General features: G+C 39.5%; 1 protein-coding gene across 8 annotated transcripts in view; it reads left to right on the top strand.

The window, feature by feature from the left end:
* Window positions 1–10,514, top strand: part of fbp (fructose-1,6-bisphosphatase) — a 167,757-nt gene that overhangs the window by 95,533 nt on the left and 61,710 nt on the right. The window lies entirely within an intron of this gene.

Below are 10,514 nucleotides of genomic sequence, written 5' to 3'. Positions count from 1 at the left end.
TGGAAGAAGAATCCCCCTCCATGAGGACTTCAGGTAAAGCCCTCTCTGGGGTTACTTCCCTTCTGTCTTTTAATGCCACTAGGACCAGCTTGAGTCACTGGACCCCTGTCTCACAAAATAACTGTCCAGAGTCCTCTGTTTCTGGCGCCTCTTTAACATTTCCCTAAAATGGGACATGGTCCTGTCACTGAACTTGTTGCAAAGATGGCTTATTTCAGCTTGCTCAGGGTGGTACAAACATTTGGACATCATTCCACTTGGCACAAATCTCCTTAATCTTTGAAGAAGGCACCTCATCCACTCCTTATATTAACACCTTTCGCAACATCAGCTTCCTTGATTTGTTCTTTCTTTGACAGGATAGAGCCGATGGTCGACTTGTTTTTCCCATACATCCTGGCAAGCTCAACAAGTCTCACACCACTCTCATACTTCTGTATTATTTCCTTCTTCACATCTATGGTGTTTCTCACTTTCTTTACCACAGGGGTACCACTAGCAAGTTTCTTTGGGCCCATGGCAGCTTATTTCACAGTCCCACAAGCACTAAACACAAAGAAATAATAATAAAATGCGTGAATGAGAGCGCAGGTTAGTGTTCACTCAAGCCTAAACAAAGCTAGACTGCTCACGGTGCCTGCGTGGGGATGCGGACAGAGCGGGCCGGCAGACAGGTCCCGTACCCGGTGGTCCGAAAATAGGGGCACGTTCGATAATAGAGACACAGTTTGTCCGAAAAAATGGTCCTATTTTCAAAACGTTTGATATGTGATACGTTCGGTTTTTGAGGTTCCACTGTGTGTGTGTGTGTGTATATACACATATATATATATATATATAATGTATATACACATACGTATATTAATATATATATATATGTATATGTATATACACACGCATATTAACAAAAAATACACATGTATTTTTTGTTAATATTTTTGGGTATCTGGAATGGTTTAATTGGATTTACAGTATTTCCTATGGGAAATATTAACAAAAAATACATTATATAAATAAAAATAGCTTTGCATACAGAAAAGGCACGACTAAATTCGAGGGTGGCAACAACAAGTAAGAGGGAGGTGAAAGTGTATAAACTAAGGGAGGAGGAAGTTCGGGTGAGATATAAGTGACTATTGGCAGAAAGGTGGGCTAGTGCAAAGATGAGTAGTGGGGGGGTTGAAGAGGGTTGGAATAGTTTTAAAAATGCAGTATTAGAATGTGGGGGCAGAAGTTTGTGGTTATAGGAGGGTGGGGGCAGGAGGAAAGAGGAGTGATTGGTGGAATGATGAAGTAAAGGGTGTAATAAAAGAGAAAAAGGTAGCTTATGAGAGGTTTTTACAAAGCAGAAGTGTTATAAGAAGAGCAGAGTATATGGAGAGTAAAAGAAAGGTGAAGAGAGTGGTGAGAGAGTGCAAAAGGAGAGCAGACAAAAGAGTGGGAGAGGCACTGTCAAGAAATTTTAATGAAAATAAGAAAAAATTTTGGAGTGAGTTAAACAAGTTAAGAAAGCCTAGGGAAAGTATGGATTTGTCAGTTAAAAACAGATTAGGGGAGTTAGTAGATGGGGAGAGGGAGGTATTAGGTAGATGGCGAGAATATTTTGAGGAACTTTTAAATGTTGAGGAAGAAAGGGAGGCGGTAATTTCATGCACTGGCCAGGGAGGTATACCATCTTTTAGGAGTGAAGAAGAGCAGAATGTAAGTGTGGTGGAGGTAGGTGAGGCATTATGTAGAATGAAAGGGGGTAAAGCAGCTGGAACTGATGGGATCATGACAGAAATGTTAAAAGCAGGGGGGGATATAGTGTTGGAGTGGTTGGTACTTTTGTTTAATAAATGTATGAAAGAGGGGAAGGTACCTAGGGATTGGCGGAGAGCATGTATAGTCCCTTTATATAAAGGGAAAGGGGACAAAAGAGATTGTAAAAATTATAGAGGAATAAGTTTACTGAGTATACCAGGAAAAGTATACGGTAGGGTTATAATTGAAAGAATTAGAGGTAAGACAGAATGTAGAATTGTGGATGAGCAGGGAGGCTTCAGAGTGGGTAGGGGATGTGTAGATCAAGTGTTTACATTTAAGCATATATGTGAACAGTATTTAGATAAAGGTAGGGAAGTTTTTATTGCATTTATGGATTTAGAAAAGGCATATGATAGAGTGGATAGAGGATCAATGTGGCAGATGTTGCAAGTACGTGTATATGGAATAGGTGGTAAGTTACTAAATGCTGTAAAGAGCTTTTATGAGGATAGTGAGGCTCAGGTTAGGGTGTGTAGAAGAGAGGGAGATTACTTCCCGGTAAAAGTAGGTCTTAGACAGGTATGTGTAATGTCACCATGGTTGTTTAATTAATATATTTATAGATGGGGTTGTAAAAGAAGTAAATGCTAGGGTGTTCGGGAGAGGGGTGGGATTAAATTATGGGGAATCAAATTCAAAATGTGAATTGACAGTTACTTTTTGCTGATGATACTGTGCTTATGAGAGATTCTAAAGAAAAATTGCAAAGGTTGGTGGATGAGTTTGAGAATGTGTGTAAAGGTAGAAAGTTGAAAGTGAACATAGAAAAGAGTAAGGTGATGAGGGTATCAAATGATTTAGATAAAGAAAAATTGGATATCAAATTGGGGAGGAGTATGGAAGAAGTGAATGTTTTCAGATACTTGGGAGTTGACGTGTCGGCAGATGGGTTTATGAAAGATGAGGTTAATCATAGAATTGATGAGGGAAAAAGGCGAGTGGTGCATTGAGGTATATGTAGAGTCAAAAAACTTTATCTATGGAAGCAAAGAAGGGAATGTATGAAAGTATAGTAGTACCAACACTCTTATATGAATGTGAACCTTGGGTGGTAAATGCAGCAGTGAGGAGACGGTTGGAGGCAGTGGAGATGTCCTGTCTAAGGGCAATGTGTGGTGTAAATATTATGCAGAAAATTCGGAGTGTGGAAATTAGGAGAAGGTGTGGAGTTAATAAAAGTATTAGTCAGAGGCCAGAAGAGGGGTTGTTGAGGTGGTTTGGTCATTTAGAGAGAATGGATCAAAGTAGAATGACATGGAAAGCATATAAATCTATAGGGGAAGGAAGGAGGGGTAGGGGTCGTCCTCGAAAGGGTTGGAAAGAGGGGGTAAAGGAGGTTTTGTGGGCGAGGGGCTTGGACTTCCAGCAAGCATGCATGAGCGTGTTAGATAGGAATGAATGGAGACAAATGGTACTTGGGACCTGACGATCTGTTGGAGTGTGAGCAGGGTAATATTTAGTGAAGGGATTCAGGGAAACCGGTTATTTTCATATAGTCGGACTTGAGTCCTGGAAATGGGAAGTACAATGCCTGCACTTTAAAGGAGGGGTTTGGGATATTGGCAGTTTGGAGGGATATGTTGTGTATCTTTTTACGTATATGCTTCTAAACTGTTGTATTCTGAGCACCTCTGCAAAAACAGTGATTATGTGTGAGTGTGGTGAAAGTGTTGAATGATGATGATGAAAGTATTTTCTTTTTTGGGGATTTTCTTTCTTTTTTGGGTCACCCTGTCTCGGTGGGAGACGGCCGACTTGTTGAAGAAAAAAAAAAAATATATATATATATATATTATATTATATATATTATATATATTTTATATATTATATATATATATATATATTATATATATTATATATATTATATATATTATATATATTGTATATATTGTATATATTGTATATATTATATATATTGTATATATTGTATATATTGTATATATTGTATATATTGTATATATTGTATATATTGTGTATATATTGTATATATATATATATATATATATAATATATACACACACACACACACACACACAGTGGACCCCCGCTTAACGATCACTTCCCAATGCGACCAATTATGTAAGTGTATTTATGTAAGTGCATTTGTACGTGTATGTTTGGGGGTCTGAAATGGACTAATCTACTTCACAATATTCCTTATGGGAAGAAATTCGGTCAGTACTGGCACCTGAACATACTTCTGGAATGAAAAAATATCGTTAACCGGGGGTCCACTATATATATATTATATATACATTATATATATATATATATATATATATATATATATATATATATATAAAATGTATATAGTGTATGTATATATATTTATTTATTTGTTTTATAGAGAATAACAATAGTTATAACAATCGTCCTTCGTCCAGGACGCGTACTCACGCTCTGAGCTGCCTGGGCCTGCCTTCCCAGCCAGTGTGCCATTGTTTACCAGTGAGCGACGGTCCCCTCACTTGCTCCTATGAAATATTTCATAATATTCCATTGATTTTAGTGCTTGCAAGTGCTAAATAAGCTACCATGGCTCCAAAGAAAGCTCCTAGTGCCAAGCCTTTGGTAAAGAAGGTGAGAAATACGATTGAATTTAAGAAAAACATCATTGAACAATATGAAAGTGGCATACATGTGGCCGAACTGGCTAGGATGTATAACAAATCCCGTACAACCATATCTTCCATCATAGCCAAGAAAAAGGAAATCAAGGACACTGTTGTTGCAAAGGGGGTAAATATGCTGACAAAAATGAGATCACCAGTACTCGAAGATGTTGAGAAGTTATTATTGGTGTGGATAAATGAGAAACAATTAGCAGGAGATAGTCTTACGACGTCGCTCATTTGTGAAAAGGCTAGGCAGTTGCATGACGATTTGGTAAAGAAATTGCCTGCAACTAGTGGTGATGTGAGTGAATTTAAGGCCAGCAAAGGCTGGTTTGAAAGAATTAAGAAGCGTACTTGCATACACAGTGTGATAAGGCATCGTGAGGCTGCCAGTTCTGACAACAAAGCGGCTGAAAAATATGTGCAGGAATTCAAGGAGTACATAGAGGCTGAAGGACTGAAACCTGAACAAGTGTTCAATTGTGACAAAACAGGCCTCTTTTGGAAGAAAATGCCAAAGAGGGCCTACATTACTCAGGAAGAAAAGGCACTACCAGGACACAAGCCTATGAAAGACAAGCTGATGCTCATGTTCTGTGCTAATGCTAGTGAGGATTTCAAAGTGAAGCCGTTACTAGTGTACCATTCTGAAAATCCCAGAGTGTTTAAGAAAAAATGTTATGAAGAGTAAATTGTGTGTGTTTTGGAGATCTAATAATAAGGCATGGGTCACAAGGGACATTTTCGTCGAGTGGTTCAATGAAGTGTTTGGCCCTAGTGTGAAGAATTACCTCCTGGAAAAGAAATTGGATCTCAAGTGCCTCCTAGTAATGGACAATGCACCTGCTCATCCTCCAAACTTGGATGACCTAATTCTGAAGGAGTTTGGGCTCATCACAGTAAAGTTCTTGCCCCCCGAATACCACTCCTCTCTTCCAGCCCATGGACCAGCAAGTCATTTCAAACTTTAAAAAACTGTACACCAAAGCAATGTTTGAAAGGTACTTTAATGTGACCTCAGACACTCATTTGACCCTAAGAGATTTTTGGAAAGAACACTTCAATATTCTCCATTGCATAAGCCTTATAGGTAAGGCTTGGGAAGGAGTGACTACCAGGACTTTGAACTCTGCTTGGAGAAAATTGTGGCCAGATTGTGTCCACAAGAGGGATTTTGAAGGGTTTGAGGCAGCCCCTGATGAGCCTATGTCAGTTGTGAACTTTATTATGGCACTGGGGAGTTAAATGGGGTTGGATGTGAGTTTGGAGGATGTGGAAGAGTTGGTGGAGGACCACAACGAAGAGCTAACCACTGAGGAGCTACAAGAGCTTCAGCAGGAAGAGCAACAGATCGCAGCTCAGAATCTTGCTGCAGAGGAGGAAGAAGAGAGATGGAAGAAGGTGCCTTCTTCAGAAATTAAGGAGATTTTTGAAATGTGGGGTAGGATGGAAAGATTTATGGAGAAACGTCACCCTGAGAAGGATGTTGCAAGCCATATTGGTAACTTGTACAGTGACAGAGTCTTGGCCCATTTTAGGGAAGTTTTAAAGAGACGCCAGAAACGGAGCTCTCTGGAAAGTTTTTTTGCGAGACAGGACTCCAGTGACTCTCAAGCTGGTCCTAGTGGCATTAAGAAACAGAGAAGAGAAGTAACCCCAGAAAAGCAATTGGTACCTGAGGTGTTGATGGAAGGGGATTCCCCTTCCAAACAGTAAACAATCCAATCTCTCTCCTTCTCCAGTCTTCCATACACTAAGAAGAATCGCCAATAAAGGTAAGTGTTATTCTGTTAATGTTTCATTCATCATGTCCCATTGTATTGTTTATGTACTACATCTATATTTCATGTAAAAAAATTTTTTGCTTTAATACTTCTGGGTGTCAGGAACGGATTAATTGTATTTACATTATTTCTTATGGGGAAAATTGATTCGAAAATAATCTATTTCGATAATAGTCCCACTTCCAGGAACGGATTATGGACAATTATTGAGGGACCACTGTATATACATGTATATATATATATTTATATATTCTAGGTAGTAGGTTGGTAGACAGCATCCACCCAGGGAGGTACTACCGTTTTGCCAAGTGAGTGTAAAACGAAAGCCTGTAATTGTTTTACATGATGGTAGGATTGCTGGTGTCCTTTTTTCTGTCTCATAAACATGCAAGGTTTCAGGTATGTCTTGCTACTTTTAATTACACTTAGGTCACACTACACATACATGTACAAGCATATATATATACACACACCCCTCTGGGTTTTCGGCTATTTTCCTTCTAGTTCTTGTTCTTGTGTATTTCCTCTTATCTCCATGGGGAAATGGAACAGAATTCTTCCTCCGTAAGCCATGCGTGCTGTAAGAGGCGACTAAAATGCTGGGAGCAAGGGGCTAGTAACCTCTTCTCCTGTATATATTGCTAAATGTAAAAGGAAAAACTTGCGTTTTTCCTTTTGGGCCACCCCGCCTTGGTGGGATACGGCCGGTGTGTTGAAAGAATATAAATACACACACACATTATGTTTAAGTATGTGTAAGTGTGAGTACGTATATGTATTCATACTTGCCTATATGTTTTTGCTAGGGTAGAATCTTAGCTCCTGGCCCGACTCTGCTGGCCGCTGCTGCACCTCTCCTAGCTCCATATTCATGATTGTGCATATGCATGCTTAAGTATACATATATATTAAAATTTGCTAAACTGTGGCAGGCCAGGATTCGACCCCACAACACATTGTTCCACCTCAAGAGGCCACACAACATACATGTCACCTTACCATCTGAGCCGTCAGTCCTTCAAACATGAACCTAGTGAACTAGGCTTGTTTCATGTTGCGAGGACACTCGTGGCAGATGTATACTCAAGGATTAATTTAACCTCCTCCTGTTTGAATACCTGCCACCACAAGCAGATGTTTCTAGGATCAATGGCTCGGATGGTAAGGTAACATGTACATTGTGTGGCCTCTTGAATCGACACATTGTGTCGTGGGGTTGAATCCTGGCCTGCCACAGTTTGGTAAATGACTCGAAAACACTTGTTTCGTGGTTTCATTGCTATGTATTAATATGGGGGGGAGAGAGAGATATGAGCTGAATCCAGCCACTGTAATAAGACGATTACTCATAAATACTTGGCGACTGATTCCCGAAGTTTTGTAACATTCACTGTCTCCGAGACTGGTTTTTAAGCAGGTTGTTCTGCTGTTTATATCATATACCCCATTTAGGAAACTCTCACAAGTTATTCCTCTATGAACATGACACACAGTTGCATTGGACAAAATTATTTTTTAAAAGGCTTAAGAAAATTGCTTGAAAATAGTGGAACCCTGGTTATAGGCCGTCGCAGAAATTGGCCAGTTTGGAAATCGAGCACTTTTATCGGCGAAATTTGCTCAGATGTCGGCCATGCTCTCTGAAATAGGCCACGTGAGACGTGTCACCACCGACCGGCAAAGCTCTTTCTCACGCATGTCACACTCAGTCTGCGTGTCTCTCTCGTTGGATTAGGAATACTTCGTGGCTTCATCCATTGTTTCTGGTGTTTTTTTGTTGATTTCAACTGTGAAATAAGCCATCATGGGGCCAAAGAAAGTTCAGTGCCAACCCTTTGGTAAAGAAGATGAGAAACACGATCGAATTCAAGAAAGAGCTCGTAATAATATAAACAACATAGAAATACAGTGGACCCCCGGTTAACGATTTTAATCCGTGCAAGAGGGGTAATCGTTATGCGAAATAATCGTTATGTGAATGAATTTTCCCCATAAGAAATAATGGAAATAAAATTAATCCGTGCAAGACACCCAAAAGTATGAAAAAAAATTTTTTTTACCACATGAAATGTTAATTTTAATACACACAAACTGAAAAAGGCATGCACACTTACATGACACTTACTTTTATTGAAGATCTGGTGATGATTGATGGGATGGGAGGAGGGGAGAGCATTATCTTCTTACTGTTTAGAAGGGGAATCCCCTTCCATTAGGACTTGAGGTAGCAAGTCCTTTTCCGGGGTTACTTCCCTTCTTCTTTTAATGCCACTAGGACCAGCTTGAGAGTCACTGGACCTCTGTCGCACAACAAATCTGTCCATAGAGCTCTGTACCTCCCGTTCCTTTACGATTTGTCTAAAATGGGCCACAACATTGTCATTGAAATAGTCACCAGCACGGCTTGCAACAGCTGTGTCAGGGTGATTTTCATCCATAAAGGTTTGCAGTTCAACCCACTGTGCACACATTTCCTTAATTTTTGAAGTAGGCACAATGGATTCCACAACTGGCATAGGCTTCTCAGGGTTAGCCCCAAACCCTTCAAAATCTTTCTTAATTTCCATACTAATTCTCACCCTTTTTACCACAGGGTTGGCACTAGAAGCTTTCTTGGGGCCCATGGTCACTTATTTTCCAGAAACAGCACCGAAAACACTGTAATAATACGAAATATTCCGATTGTATGCTTGGATGTTATTGCGGAGGCTGGCTGGTAAACAATGCCACCGGCGGAACATGTGAGCGTGGCTCAGGCCGCACATTGGAAGCGTCTCGGACGAAAATCGGTAAGCGGGTTTTTAAGCGGTATGCGAGGCAAAATTTTTGCAATTAAAGTAAGCGGTATGCGAAATAATCGCTATGTGATGCCATCGTTATGCGGGGGTCCACTGTACAATGGAAATAACTCACTCTGTCTGACTTTTGGGTTATCCTAGGTTTTCTACACATATGCTGCTATGTATGATAATCTTTGTAACTATGAAACTGCTATGTATGATGATCTTTGTAACTGTATGTGGACAAACCTAAATAAACTTATAGAAACATATACTCTAGAATGAATAAAATGTCATTATATGACGAGTGCTTATGGCCAGTAGTTAGTTAGTTTAATATCTTTATTATGCACCCCATACCCATCCTGTGGGTGGTAGTCAAAAGATTACAAAGGTACATAATGGGTCCAGGGACTGGACCCCAAAGTTATGATAGCTGAACTAGTTACAAAGGTAATGAACCCCAGGTAGATCTGGTCACAATCATGGCAAGTTACAAAGGTAATGAATCAGCCTCACTCCTATACATGGTTACAGTCATGAACAAATTACAAAGTAATGAGCCACTGATACATTCACACCTGGTCACAATTGTAATGAGTTGTAAATACAAATATTAAGTGGATCATACACCCACACGAGGGCGCACGCACGTACAAATATATGCATACACATGAGCGCGTGCACACACACACACACACACACACACACACACACACACCAGTAGCAACATAAAATCACTATCACTCTGAACATGTCTTCCCATTTTTGCCCTGAGGTCTTGGGATAAGAGAAAATGGAGTTGTGAGGCTAACCGCACTAGATTACTAGTTTCATACGGAGGGGAATTCCCCTTCCAAACACTGATCAGTCCTTCCTCTCTCTTCCTCGCCTTCTTCCATATGCCAACAAGTCTTCAGTAAAGGTATGTAATGTTCATTTATTATCAAAATTAATGCTGTATTTCTTTCTCATTGTTTTGTGTATGTAAAACTATAGTTAATCTCCGTTATGTCACTAGGGTTGGTGTCACCTGGGGCGGGGGGATGGTGGGAAGTAAACTCCAGTTACATCACTATTGCATGACCAGTGAATAATGTTTAGCAGTGAGAACGTTTAAGGCCCATAAGCTGAACAGGAGAATACTTCTCAACTTTATTAATGATAAAATAAATAATCATAGTAATATTGAGGAAACAAACTCAAATACCACTTTGAGTACAAGTGCAGATACTACATTTATTCATCTTCAACAATGCAAAAAAAAAAAAAACTTGAAAAATAAAGAAAAACGTTGCAATATCAGAGAAACACTAGTTCTGATTTGACCTTGAGTACAGGTAATATCTCAGTAAATTTGATCTTACATTTCCTTGCCTTCAGTTCTGCAAAATCATCTATCACTTCATCAAAACCAATGATTTTCCCTATATAGGCATATTTGTACTCTGTAATCATATAATAGGCTATATAGAAATGAAGGATTCTTCTCTAATGTTGGTGCAACACTTTTGGGCATTTGTGTCATC

Source organism: Cherax quadricarinatus, chromosome 57, assembly GCF_038502225.1.
Source record: "Cherax quadricarinatus isolate ZL_2023a chromosome 57, ASM3850222v1, whole genome shotgun sequence".
Classification (NCBI taxonomy): Eukaryota; Metazoa; Arthropoda; class Malacostraca; order Decapoda; family Parastacidae; genus Cherax; species Cherax quadricarinatus.
This window is presented reverse-complemented; position numbering and strand designations above follow the sequence as displayed.